Source organism: Rhinolophus hipposideros, assembly GCF_964194185.1.
Source record: "Rhinolophus hipposideros genome assembly, chromosome: 2".
Taxonomy (NCBI): domain Eukaryota; kingdom Metazoa; phylum Chordata; class Mammalia; order Chiroptera; family Rhinolophidae; genus Rhinolophus; species Rhinolophus hipposideros.
This window is the reverse complement of record NC_138048.1, coordinates 80,158,727-80,173,557: the sequence shown is the minus strand read 5'-3', so window position 1 is coordinate 80,173,557 and position 14,831 is coordinate 80,158,727. Positions and strand designations below refer to the sequence as shown.

At 39.5% G+C, this 14,831-nt stretch overlaps 1 protein-coding gene and 1 pseudogene across 2 annotated transcripts in view; one reads left to right on the top strand and one right to left on the bottom strand.

Annotated features, from left to right (window-relative positions):
- Positions 1-14,368, top strand: part of LOC308510200 (uncharacterized protein) — a gene marked incomplete at its 5' end in the record, with an annotated part of 36,509 nt that extends 22,141 nt beyond the window's left edge. Inside the window, one exon of the mRNA XM_081079312.1 lies at positions 13,461-14,368. The remainder of the gene's footprint in view (positions 1-13,460) is intronic.
- On the bottom strand, positions 3,268-4,604 carry LOC308510195 (large ribosomal subunit protein uL4-like; annotated as a pseudogene). The gene has a single exon. The product of its transcript is annotated as a large ribosomal subunit protein uL4-like (transcript).
- Positions 14,369-14,831: the final 463 nt, after the last annotated feature.

Here is a 14,831-nt window from a genome sequence, read left to right as displayed (position 1 = left end):
AGAAAGAGTCCAAAATTGCTTTGGGTAGACTAGGGTACCCAAAAGGTAGACTAGGCTCTGGCATCAGTGCAGAGCTTCCCAAAGGGAGTACTTCAAAGGTGACTGTAGTGATATTCAACAATGAGGTATGTAGCACTCTTTCTAGGATGAGTTCGTGAACTTAATTGTCTGACCTCATAGTTCAATTGCAAAAATGTGGGGCAAGAATGGGAGAACATATGCAAAATAATGTGTAACATTTTCCAGTCATCACATTGGTGGCATTGTTATTGGCTCCTACTGACTAACAATGAGTATCTCTCAGGAGAATAACTGCAGTGGATCAAAACATGTCAAATATATTGAAATCCGTGATTTCATCCCGATACAAAAATTGGTCGTCACTGGAGGATGCTAGGGAACCAACTCTTTGTTTTGAAAACTGGTAAATAAAAGAAAAACATTTGTCCTGCCTTTCTAACATAAACTGTAACACTAGATAAGCAAAGAGTAGACGATGTGAAGCTTCTCTGTATGGAAGTGGTCCATCAAATAAGCGAAAAAGAAAGAGTAGAACTGAATATCAACATTTTTGACAGTCCCCAATGAATTATTGAATCTAAGCAGTGAACATCAGTGGCTGCTAGCATCGCAGAAAGGCAGGTAAACAGGTATTTGTGCCTGGACGAACACAACACCATCTATAAAGTAGTATCTCCTCCCCTACCCCCCAAATTAATAATCAGATTGGAATGTGACTCACCCTGGAGATGCAGGAAGGTGCTTTCTGTTGCAGCCTGCAGTCCAAGTTCTGGCACTCTATTTTACAGTTTGAAAAAGCCAACACGTATGTTCCAGACGAAAGCTATTGTAAATATTGGTGGCTGTAAAGCAGTGGCCTTGCAAAAGACTGTGTCCTAACCTTTTTTTCTAATACGTCCTTCTCAGAATCTCCAACTAGAAAATAAGAGCAGACTCAACAGCAAAGATCAGAGTAAGAGTGCCTCTTTAAGAGAGATACAGATGGAGAAGCCAGTAGGTAGGTGATAAGCATAAACATTAAAAATTACGTCTGAGTGAAGTATTTGCCTGTGGTTCCCACAGTACACCTGAAGTCATCTAACTTCTGGGGTAACCGCATTGCCAAAAAATGTCTCAGTTCTTCAAAGCAACAGCTTATGAACGTCAACCCTTAAAATAGGGGCCTGGGAAGGCCCCTAATCTGCACCCAGCATGAAGTCAGCTGCAAACGTTCTATATCCCCAGGAAGGACGTCCTCCCAGATCACACCTGAGTCAAATCTTGGAAGAAGACAGAGGAGGAAAATCTTCCTGGCATAATTTACAGAATATTTTTCATTGAGATGTTTGCTCTCCTTTAAATTTATTTTTGTAAGAGGAATGAGGTCTCAACTCCATCTGTTGAACTGTTCTTTTCTCTACTAAGTTTTGAAGTACCATATATTAAATTTTCATATGTATTTGGGTCTATTAAATTTTCATATATTAAATTTTCACGTATTAAATTTTCATATGTATTTAGGTCTATTTCTGGAATCCATTCTGTTTCATTGATCTACCTATTTTTGTAGCACTACTAAATTTAAAGATGGTACTATAAGGATGCCGTATTAGTGCATAAAATACAAGGAACTGCTAAAAACCTTACCCTGTGGAGTGTCAGAAATCAGGAAGCTTCAAGGAATAGGAGATCTTTTGAGAATGCTGCCATTAAGGTGACGCAGCTCTAACAATTCATGGTGTGGGTGACTTTTAGTCCAAAATTTCAAATTCCTTGGAAGATCTGACTGGCTCAGCTTAGGCTGGGTGTCAATCCCAGAATCAATTATTTATTCTTGGGGGACAGGTTTGTTTATTACAAACATGACTGCTGGATGCCAACTCTGTGTATCAATGGAGGTTTCCAAAGAAGCATAAAATATTGTGAACTGAACAGTACTCCAGAAACTGTCTGCTGCACAATGCCTGCCCACCCTTCTCATACATCTGAAGCTTTCCTATCTGTATGGTGCATCTCTCCCACACAGAATTGCAGCCACCCCTGCCCAATAGGAGATGATACAAATGGAGTGCCTGTATTGATCAGGAGGCAACGTTATAGGATCATACAGCTGTTAGCCGAGGATTTCCTAGAGCATGCTTACTCCTCCACTTCTGCCAGAATATCCTTTACATGTTCTATAACCCATGAAGTAACTGGAAAATTTAGTCATCGCTAACACATCTGAAATAACAGTGATTTTCAAACTGGGGTACAAGTACACGTAGAGGTACATAAAAGCATTCCAAAGGACACTCCCACATGGAAAATTTTGAGGGAATCAATGTCCAGTTCCTCAGCTTTAGTATGAAGTCTTTCTTCTAATTAATCTGCCTGAGATGTGTGTGAGTTAGAGGACTCTTGCCTCTCTCTGCTTTCCCATGTCCTCTTTTGTAATAGACTTACTTTACAAGCATACCGTTTCCCCTTCATGGATCTCGCATGGTGCATTTACCAAGGTGTAAAACCCCAGGAGGAGGAAACAACAAACTATTTTAGGCCATTGGTATTGGAGAAGTTTTCTTTAATCAAGGAGCCTTAAGGAAAGCTTTGTGCCTTTTGCTATCTAATGTGTTTTTCAGTTGAGAGTGAAGTATAATATTATTATTAGAAACAGGTTGTTGTGAATTCAGATGTATCAGGAAGTGGCACAGCAGGGGAAATGACCATTTTCCTTCAATGGCTTAGTCTCTTTCATCCCCTGACTCTTGTAAAAGAAGTATTCCTTCTGTGGGAGGGTCCTCTGAAAGCAAAGACATGCGCGGGAAATGGGGGCTCAGGCATCTTATCTCACCCTGGTAGCAAGCCCACGACAAGGCTCTGTGCCCTGTCAACCTTCGATACTCAAGATTTGATGTGACCAAATTGAGAAATACCCATTTGCTTAGAAGTAAGCTCTCTCTTGTTTATACCACTCTCAGTTTGGTGGTTACTTTCCTGTACTTATATCTTGGTGAATGTCTCAGTTTCATGTTTTTCAAAATTACAAGAGGAAGGTAAAAATTTTATTTTTACTTCTGAGAAAAAAAATCAATATTATATCTTCATAAAAAAGAAATGTATATTGAGGGTGAGTCAGTGTTCTATCTTTTGTTGACTATTTATTTAGACTGGTAGAAGAATCATGTTCGTTAACTTGTTTTTCCTCACTGCCTCTTCGATCAGGTTTTTATGCAAAATTAGCTGTCCAAAGTGATTTGACCTTTACGGAAAAAAACAAATTTAAGTTTATGCTGCAGGCGTCTTTTCTTCTGTGGTGGGTTTCTATTCTGTGGGCTTCGTCTCAGCTGCTGGTTTCTTGGGAGCCGCAGCCTTTTTTCTCACCAAAGGATTCTGCTTCGTAACGCCAACAGCCTTCTTTGCTTTCTTCCCTACCGCTGGCTTCTTGCCTGGAATCCCCTTCTCATCTGCTTTGGCTTCTAGCACTGCTGCTGCTTTATCCACCCAGAACTTCTGATTCTTGGCCTGGTAAACAATTGTGTTCTGGTGCAGGGTTTTTGATGTGGGTTTAGCTTCAACGTAATTATGAGATTTTTCAGTGGATTCTTCTTCAGAGCTCTGTGATAAATCTTGCGTGGTGCTTGGAGGGCTCTTTGGATCTCTGGGCTTTTCAAGATTCTGCTAAGGTCTGTACTGAGCATCTCTTGCGTGGGAAGGTTGTAGTTACTCACGAAGGAGGCAGCTTTATGCCAACTGCCATACAGATCATCTAACTTGTGAAAAGCACTTTCAGTCCAAGGGCAGAAACGGCCCACATGCCCACCAGGAGCAAGTTTCAAAATGTTCAATTTGCTTACATGAAGCAGAGAAATTCCAGGGATGAAAGTAATTCCGAAGGCTTTGATGGTACCGTTATCCTCATTATAGATGATGCAAGGTTCCCTGCACTGGATATGACGACGGTTTCCCATTTTGCCCTTGCCAGTTCTCATTCACTGAGAGGCGTAGACCTTTCTTCTACCATTCCAGGCCTTAAGCTTCTTAAGAAGCAAAACAGCCTTCTTGGTCTTCTTGTAGCCTTCAGCTTTATTTTCAAAGGAAGTTCAGGAACTTCCTCAGGAACTTCCTCAATACAATGACCTTTAGACATGACCAGTGCTGATAAGGCTGAGGCAGCCAGGCCAGAGCAGGTGGCATATGGCGTCTGTGTTGTGTTCACTCTGTGGTGCCAACGGGGACACGTTTTAGTTGGTGCAAACATGTAGCCTCCACCGTGCATATTTCCAAAAAGCACCCTAGGTGCCAGAAACGTGAGTCCCACCACATTGAACTCTGGGAATTCCAGCCACACTCTGCCAGGACCCCATGACTCAGCACTGGTTTGACCACCTGCTAATTCACGGACAGCACAGGGCTGTCTGTTGTTTTTGCGTAAGTCAGTGTGAACAAAGTTTACAATATCTGGTTGAATGGGAGCTTTGAACACAGCAGGTAAAGTGGCATTTTTGCCGAATGATTCCCTCTTTTTAGAGTACAGTAATATCCGTGGGTGAGCACACGTTATGGCAGGGAGAGAAGCCATGCTCCTCAACCCGGCCGGTCCCACAGGAAAAGGATATTTTCATTAACTTTTCACAAGAGTGTCACTTACTCCAAATCCATCTATCTATCATCTCTCTCTATATATATATACATATTGTATATATATATCAATGTATATATGTATACAATTTTTTTTTTAAGGAGGGTACAGTTCACAGTGGCTCATGCGGGGATCGAACTGGCAACCTTGGTGTTATCAGCACCACTCTCTAACCAGCTGAGCTAACAGGCCACCCTCCATATTTATTTTTACTTGGAACAAAGTCTACTGCTGGCTGTCATTAAACAATTCTGTGCTTTTTTTTTTTTTACTTAAAATATACCGATTAGAACTATATTAACTAACAGGAATATGTTTTGAATTTTATAGAAGTAATGCATTTAACAGCAATCACTGAAATACTTTCTTTAGATCTGCTTTACTAGTAATCCAACACCTTTTTTTTGGTGTTAATTTGCACAAAATAGACTAAACTGTACTCTTAGAAACTATAATTATGATAAGTGTTACCCAAATGCAATCATAATAATGCCCCAAATTAAAAACTTTATTCAACTAAGATTAGTTCTTTTGCAGATGGTAATTTACTGTTCTAATTCTTCCAAATGCATAATTACAAACTTTACCATTTTTCAGCCATCAAATGAAATTGCATACACACACACACACACACACACACACACACACACACACACACACACGTGTTTCCCCCAAAATAAGACCTAGTTGGACCATCAGCTCTAATGTGTTTTTTGGAGCAAAAATTAATATAAGAACCAGTATTATATTATGTTATATTATATTATATTATATTGTATTATGTTATACCTGGTCTTTTATAAGACCCGGTCTTATATTAAAATAAGACCGGTTCTTAATTAATTTTTGCACCAAAAGACACATTAGAGCTAATGGTCTGGCTAGGTCTTATTTTCGGGGAAACATGGTATATACATATATATATATATGTATATATATATACACATACATATATATACATATATATGTATATATACTATATATATACACACACAGATATACATATATAGTAAAATATGTATATTTTATACAGATAATCTATGTACATATCTAGTATCCACGATATCGTGCCATATTAGTATCCATCTGTTTGTCCATCTGTTAGTGTTTTAAGGTCCTCTGAGATTATGAAATATTGAAATTTGGTGTCAATATTGTCTGTAGTCAATAGTAAAAATCATAATATGAAATTTCCAATTTTATGGGGTTGTTTTTAAACCATTTCTGTCCAATTTTAGCTTGAAAAATAAGGTATTTCTAAACAAAATAAGTGTAATTAATAATCACTTGATAAGTGTTGGTTAAGCTTTTTAGGTGTATTTTCCAGAAATAAGAAAATAACTGATAATTGGGTGTAAAAATTCCTTTGCAAGTCAAGTGGTTTGTAATTTTTTGGTTCTGCGGCCAGAGTACGGGATAAGAACCGTATGAGCACTACACCACTGCTTCCGTTTTTTTCTTTTTCTTTTGCCATTAAATAAATTCCTATTTGGAGGCAATACTGACTAAGAAAGAATGGTGGAGTCTAGGATGTTCAGTAAGTAAACAGATGTTAGTGCTGGCAGAAGAATGAGGAGCAGGGTAAGCCTATTCAAATGCAGAATTAAATACCTATTCTACAGTCTACGTGATGAAAGGGGTCAGGTAAAATTAGCCTGCAAATAGGCAGCTGGCCGTCAGTACCCTCGAGGTAGGGTACTGTCCTGGTGCTAGGGTTTGCTACCTTGCTGCAAAATAGGTGCTCCACAGTGGCAGCACTGGCCTTGTGACCGGGAATCCCTTACTGAGCTCATCCATGTGCAATGCCTGCCAGCACCTGTTGGTATTTTGTTCATTAGATATTTGAAGACACAGCCAGCAGGTTGAGGAGGAAGGATGAGTGACATTCAGGGAACTGGTTCTCCTGCATGATAAGAGTCGTTTTTTCCTTTGTAGAATTGTGTGATGAGTTAAATAGGATACGGATTAGTTAGTGAATCTGTTTGCTATGTAATAAAATCAAAGTTAACAGTGGCTTAAGTAAGATAGAAGTTTAACTCTCCCATGATAGTTTAAACATAAGCAGTCTGGGGCTAATATGGTATCAGGGATCCAGGCTCATTCTATCTTGTTGCTCTGTCATCTCTGGAACGTTCCGTGCTGCATGCTTATGGTGGAAAAGACTCCCACTACATTCACATGCCAGGAGGAATGTCTACAGAAGGGAGAGTAAAAGCTAACTCCCTTCCATTTAGAGGCATGATCCAAAGGTTGCGTCCATCACTTCCTTCTATCTCCTAGCCATTAAACCTTAGTTCAAAGCTGCAAGGCAGGCTGGAGGATTCAGTTCCTCAGTTATTTCAAGCGCTCACTTGTCATATGTGGCTCATACCTATTCTATTGGACAGTACAGACAGAAAATGTTTATCCCTTGTAGAAAGTGACATTGAACAGTGCTACTTTGGATCAAACGACCAGTATCTAGGATGTATGAAAACTACAAGAACAAATTAAATTAAATGATGCCATAAGGAAATAACCAGCCAAATTCTGCCTCTGGGGCATTCTGTGGGACAAATGACCAAGTTTTGTATTATGTTCTCTATGAAGGATCTGTTATCCATCTCTTTTGGGCCCCATAGGAAAGAAGAAAAAAGTCTTTGGAAGCAAGATTTTGATATTTCCTGGCTTTTTGGTTTCCTTCACGTTCATTTCCTCCTTTCTTCTTTTATAATAGTTTGCAAAACATTTTAAAACATGCTGACTTGTCCTAGCAGTGCTAAGTTGAAAACATAGAAATTAAAATCAATTACCCGTCTTTATGTTTCAAGGCATGTAAACCTAAACCGGGTTAAACAATAAAGAGAAGTTAATGGTTTCTGAACAGTAACTGGAAAATCTGGAGGTAGGGTAGTTTCGGGTGGGCTGCGCTGTCAGTAATTGCTGAGTCTTTGGGAGACACTAGGAGAACCCAGGAGAACAGACAGAACACAGTGACACCAGCTGCCGACGTGGGTGTCTGACAGCAGCAGGGAGCCCATGGTGCCTCCCTGGGAGCCAGTCTAGGAAGCAGCAGGGTCCTGCCACTCTGTCTTAGACCATGGAGAATGTAGGGGACATTATATATTTTCCAGGACCTGTCTGCACCCCCTGGCCATGACCTCATATAGCCACACTCCTCACTGGTGGACCCACAGCCCGCCTTGGAGAAAATCCGGGGAAAGGTCTGGAAAACAGCATTTACTTGAGTCATTCAGGCAGAGACTGAGTTACATAGAAAAATTTAATCAGTTAGACCATATTGACCAGATTGGAATTTTTCTTCTTATCCATTGGGTTGAGGGCTTATTAAAAAGATCATATCAGTTATGGAGAAATTTTTGAAGGTCATATTTTCACTGGACATCTGATCATAAAATGAGTAAATTTGTGACCACATCGTTAAGCTTATTTTACCATTAACAAATAATGTGTGTTCATTAAGAAGAATTTGCAAAGTTTGAAAATAGAGGGAAAATATGACTTAGTGGTACCCAAACAGTCACTATAAATATTTTTATAAAATATGTTCCATTGTTTTTTCTATGAGTACATTTACGTAGTCAAAATCATATTATATATGTAGGGTTTTTATTTCTTATTTATTGTATCAAAGAACTTCTCTTTATCTCTATACATATAATTTAAATGAGCATATATTATCCCATTAATATTCTATCTCATAATACCCCAGAGTTTACTTAACTGATCTTTTAATGCTGTACCATATTCCTTAAAGAAGAAGAGAAAGTCAAAAATATATCTATGGTGAAACATACATAAAAAGGACTAGATAATTTTAATTATTTCTTACCCTAGACAGATCCTTTCCCTGAACTCTATCTTGGTTTATAACGAAGCAAGTTGAACAATTGGTCCAAAGTACCCAATAAGATCTAAAAAGTGAAGTGTCACACGCCTCAGCAATGCAGAACTTGTTCATCTGACCAATTTTGACAAAATCAGATCATCAGGCAGGGGAGAGTTAACTGGTAGATGTGGGCAGTGTGTATTCCCAGCTCACACCACGCAGGGTTGTTCACTAATTCATGGACATGAAACCTTGTGAATCTGTAGACTGGATATCTGCTCTGCTTTGGTTTTGCAAAACTGGCCATTTCTGTGCTATAACTTTGTATAACCTTTCAGACTAACAAGTTCGTAGAAAGGATTTGAAAAAGCTGAAGAATGCTGGAGCGTTATGTTCTTTTTTATTTTAGAGCACATACAATCTACCCAAATTGATTTTCATAAATGATTTTGTAAGGAGAAGTGTGTGTGTGTGTGGGGGGGGGGGTTTCAATGTGAGTAGCATTTCTTCATTTTGTAACAGCATCTCCTTCAATCCGCATTTGCATCAAATTTCTTGGGCTGACTCCTTTTCCTTGCAGGAGGTGAAACCAAGTGGAGAAAACAGTTAACATTCTCCATTTCTTGGGCCCAAATGAGCTGGATCTTGCATTTCACTCAACTCTATATAACTAGCTCCACAAATGTGCATATAAAAAACATAAAATTGAATGAGGAAAGAGTAGGAACATACAAAACACCGTCTTTCCTGTTATTTGATAGAGCAACAAGCTTGTCTCTATTTCTCATTGTGCTAAAAAGCATACATTGTTTCACGGTCATTATGTTACATTTCTAGTCACATGTGTATTTAACTGCACATACATGAAAAAGCAATCGTTACAAGGTAACAACTGTAAAATCTGTTCTTAAACTTTGCTTCTAGTAACATAGCCTCTATGTTGTATGCAAGCTAAATTTCATGTTTAAAGTATTTCATGTTTTAGCACTGACTAGTATATACTTTATCTATATCCATTCAGGAAGGGGTTCCAAAATGAAAATGTCTAAATTATGGTCAGATTTTCCTGTAGGTCAATTCTGATCCAGTATGCAGGGTCCAATTATAACGGAGCTGTACTTTGGTCCACTTCTAAAGGTCAGCAACAATAGAATTCTATACATCTTAATCAAATCTCCTGTGACTAATTCAGTCCATAGGACTGTGCTTATAAATATTTTATATGTAGCTTCCAGTAATAGTGCTCATTCTATCAATCAATATCAAATTAACCCTAAGATTACTGAAAATCTGGGATAAAATATAAAATATTAAATCATTCATTTTTAATAGTATAGGTAATAAATGTGTATTGCTCTGGAGAAATGACTTGACTTTTTAATGGAAAATTTATGAGACAATTTGGAGCAGTGGAGAAAGTTCTGCCTTCCCTCCTCCATGTTGGAGGAGCAGCTCAGTGGGAACAACTGGCAGCCACATCGGTCTACCCATGTATTGTATTCTTGAGGCCGCCCAGTCTCAGTTCAACTTGAAGAACTTCTAGTCAATGGAAAGTTGTATAACACTTCAATTGAATAAACATTTAATGAGCAAAGCACGATGCCGGGTTGTTAAAAGGGACCCCTTGGTTGTAAGGAAAAACAGTTCTAACCCAGGTTTGCTTTATGTAAAGGGTCAGGGTGCCGGGAAGTCTCATAAAACCTATGCTAGGCCTTACTGGAACTGGAAAGATGCCAAACGTCTTCTTCCTTTTCTTCCTTTGACTCACACACCCATTTCCCTTTTCTCTTTGACGGCATGATATTCTGACTCTGCCCTATTTCTGCTTTATTCTGCTTTCTGCAAGCCTCTTGCCTGTTCTCACCTGCTTATACATGACACATCAGGGATACCCCCAAATGATAGCGTCAGGTCCTAAGTCTACATGATCTTCCAAGTATATTTGGTGTGTTTACATGAGAGAGAGAGAGAGGGAGAGAGAGAGAGAGAGAGAGAGAATGAATGTGTTATTTCCAAATTCGAAAGAAGAGAATCTGATTGGCCTAGCCTAAGTCAAGTATCCACTCCTGCTCCAATAAGCTGTTGCCACAGGAAGGAGTGTTCAAAGGTCAGGTATGTGTGTAATTAGCTATGCTCATTTTGTACTGCGGACTGCACAGGTAAATTATTCGAGAAAAAGTGGGAGGATGAAGGAAACACTAATTCTGGTCCCTAGGTTTCAATCTTACGGAAGAGGCCAATTCGTGTATCATTTTAGCACAGGACAGATTGTGGTAAGAGTAGAGAAAGCCCCTGGAGGATGGAGGAGGGCACATTGGGACAACAAGGGAGCAGGAAACCTTCTCCTGTGCGTGGACAATCAGTGCATCAGGAGTACCTCGAAGGACAGCCTGTGGATCAGGAGTGGGGAGTGAAGCCCAGGGGGTGTGGTGTTGGGGGTGTAGGCACGACTTGAGAGGCAGCTGGTGTTTATTCTTCTGCGATGGGAAATCATCAGAGGGTTTTGATCAGGAGAATCACATGATCAAATCTGTTTCCTGAGGATGCCTTAGGACACAGACAAACTGGATGTGGTGGAAGGGTGGGGCCCCTGTCCTCCTCCAGGAGCTGGCAGACCAGTGAGTGCACGTGAGGTGTATGAATGGTCTGAATTAGGAGAAAAGCCATGGAAGACAGTGCTCATGGATAATCAGTATATTTAACAATGATGGTGTAACTTTGCTGTGGAATGTGTGCATAACAACCGGAGTTTGAAATGCTGGTAAAATAGTAAATATTCCCGGTAAAATCTGACGTGATTTTTAAATAGTTAATTTTTAAGGGCCAGAAAGAGGCGAATATGAACATGGAGAATTATTAAGATGGTTGTTTGTAGTGTTTGAGAACCTGCTTTTTGCCAGCCCTGGCGGACTGCTGCACAGGCTGGACAGAGCCCGCTTGGTCCACGCCTGGTGTGCTGGGCGCCATAGCTGGTGGCTCAGTGGTGTAAGGAACAGCGCAGGGGGTCGTGGAGCGCTGTGAGGGAAAAGGGGCAGTACAGGCACCAGTGCAGCGGAGAGAGATCGGGAATCTTGGATTAAAATGCTGACAAGGAATGAGGTCGCAAGGGCCACAGGTTGGAGTGTTCCGTAAAACAACGGAGTCCCAGTTCTCGGGAAGATGGTAAAGAGAGAGAAATTGGACTCGGGAAACCCTCTCGGGATGCTGTGAGAGGGTGATGGTACAGAGAGCGCTGGGCTGATCAGGCTTGTACGTCCTCCAAGGATGGTCAGGCTGTGCCAGCCTTGGCGGATGTACCCTCAGTCATGGAATATGTTCTCAGTGAGGGCTTCACACATGCAAACCACTGAACAGGCACCAGGGGGCCCGCGCAACCAGTGGGCAGAAGGGCCAACACGTATTCAAGGTACGTCGTGAGAGGCTTTGTAAATGGTATTTTAATTTGATTTTGTTTGAACCTGTAGAACTTTAAAATTATTGCAACTCGAAGGACTTTTTCCTCTGGCAAATCTGAGAAATTTCAGGTGGACTTTTTCTCTGTCCAATCTCCTTCCTTCCTTTGTGCCATACTCTGGAATTGATTACTTTCCCTCAGGCATACAAGGGAAAAGTATTTCTTTCTGGAACTCAGTGGTTGACGTGAGAAGCGTGCCTTGTCCCCAGGTCATCTGACATTTCACCCAGCTCAGGCTTCTGCCTCATCCTCCCTACCCTCAGTGCCTCTTCCTCCTGTCAGCTCTGGGCTCTGGCCCTTCCCTGGGGCGCTGAGGCTCCCGCACCCTGAGCTGCTGCTGTTTCTTTGCCTCAGGCAGCTGCTTCTTTCTAACCAGAGCCCACAGTCCTTTTTTGGGAACTTTGCCTTCCAAAATCTTTCCTTCCAATGCATGGGAAGGACTCTTCAACAAAAAGACAATGCTTTTTAAAAAAATACAAAAAAAACCCTGTCTCCTTACTCTCAAACATAGAATTTTTGGGGTGGAAAAAAAGCATGCTGAGAAGATAACATATGGCACTATTTTTTTCTCTCATACCTCATTGCTTTGTATCTCATCTGTTTATTCATTTATGCAAATAAGAAAAATGTTTGCATTAATTTCTTTTTGTAATAGTTGGTTTCCAGTTTACAAAGTAGGAAGTCATTTGAGATTACAAATAGGTAAAACATATATGCAGGGTAAGGACTGGAACCTTTTAAAATTAAAAATAGTTGTGGAGTGATTGAGGGTAAGTTTTTGCTGTACTCAAGTGTTGCTCTAATGTTACTATTCTGAATTTACAAATCAGTGTTTTTTTAAAGTACTTTGAATATAAAGTACAAATCTGGATTTTTTTTTTTCACTTGCACTAATGCAGGATTCTTTTCAGCTCCTTTCCTATCTACCTGGATGTGAGTGAATGCCCTGATAACAATTAACCCAGTTTCTTCCCTGCATGAATAATTGTCTGCGTTCTAGCCCTTAGCTTAGTCTGAACACTATCTTGAACACAATGAATAATGTCACATAGGAAATTTATTGTAATAGTCTAGATAATTTTAGCAATTAATCTTGTTAGTAAAAGTTATATATATAAATATTAATACAATTATTTTAGAATTATTTTCTACACATTTAGATATTTAGATCAATCTATTTTGTCTACCTGGAATGCCCTCCCCTCACACATTGCATAAACATGAATTCTTTCTAAATTAAACGCACACACACTACGTAAATACATTTTTATAAAAATGGAAACAATACAGAAGTATATATAGAAAATATTTTTCTCCTTTAGTATAAAAAAACTTCTGATTATGTTTGGGGTATCAATATGCCAACTGAAAAGCTAGGTTTTCCAGGCTTCCTTGTAGCCATCTGTGGCTGCATGACAGTTCTGGCCAATGAGATGTAAGTTTAAGTACATTGGGAAACACTTAGGGGAAAACTATTTTTTCCCCCTGAGAAAAAGAGGTGAATTCATCTGGTACACATATTTTTCTCTTTATCTTTTCTTCTTCTTCCTGACTAGACTTTGGAAGCAGTGCCTGGAGTAACAATCTTGTGACTGGGAGTATGGAAAACACACTTAAAGAAGAGTGGCACCGGAGCTAGGAAGAGCCCAGAGCCTAGAGGTGCTCCGACAGCCTACCTGTATTAAAGTTATACATCCAGTCTAAAACATTTAAAAGAGTTTATTAACTAAGTTAGAAAATGTAACCAAATATTAATTGAAGGCCATTAAAAGTGTCTGTTCAAATCTGCTAAGCTTATAATGAAATAATGAGATTTGTAAGCCGAACTTAAATGTTTAAGGAGGAATTAAATTAGAATCTGTGAATTAATAAATGGATCATTAATTTTTTAAACCAAAGTTCTCTCTAAATTGCCTTTTCTCTGATCATAAAGATCAGAGAACATTTGTGCAAGGGAAAAAAAAAACCTGAAGTGGCATGTAAAGAATCTTTGGATAAATGCTTCTTCACCTTTTCAATGTATTGTGTCTTGTATCCCCTAAGGTTATTAAGACAAGACTATGAAAACCATTAAGGATTTGTAGTCATTATGTTTTTTATAAATTATGTTTTAATTTTAGTATTGAATGTTTTTCTGCCATGAAAGAGAACAGGATTAACACTGGGAAAATAGGGTGACCAACCATCCTGGTTTCCTTGGGACTGAGGGGTCCTCTGGAACTAGGGACCCCCAGTGCTAAAATCGGTATCATTGGTCACCTGAGTGGAAGGCATTGTGGCAGAGATGCCAAGACTATAGATTTTAACACCTACGTCTCAGTCTTGGCTCTTCACCTGACTACCTGCTTATCATGGGCAAATGATTTATTTTGGTGCTTCTGTTTTCTCCTCTGTATAATAGTGATGAAACAATGAATATCTACCCTAAAGAGTTATTGTGAAAATTAAATGAGTGACTATGTGGAAAGCACCTGCAGTCGTACCTGTAAGGTAGTAAGCACTAAGTAGATACGCTCGCCATTGCTGCGGCCTCACCCCCTTTTCTAGATTGTGTTCCTTCTGTTATTCCTTTGCTTCCTCAGTTGCGGAGCCTTCGTTTTATACTGAAATAGATGTGATGATTACCACCAGTTCTTTTACCATGGCTTGTCCAATCCTGACTATTTTTGTTTTTTTTTTTTTCTTATCTTGATTCATTTCTTGGTTGGCTGGGTTTCATAACCAAGCAGATTTTTTTACAAGAAGCTCATAGGAGCTGTATTCTCTGAGTGCTTCGGTCTTTGAAAATGTCTATTGCTTTGCTATGACTGAGTGATATTCTTGGCTGGATATAATATTCTTGGATTCCCCTTTCACCTCTTGGAAGATAGTCCTTTTTTTTTCTGGCACTGAAGTTTGCCATACCAAAATCTGAGACCAGCTGTGTT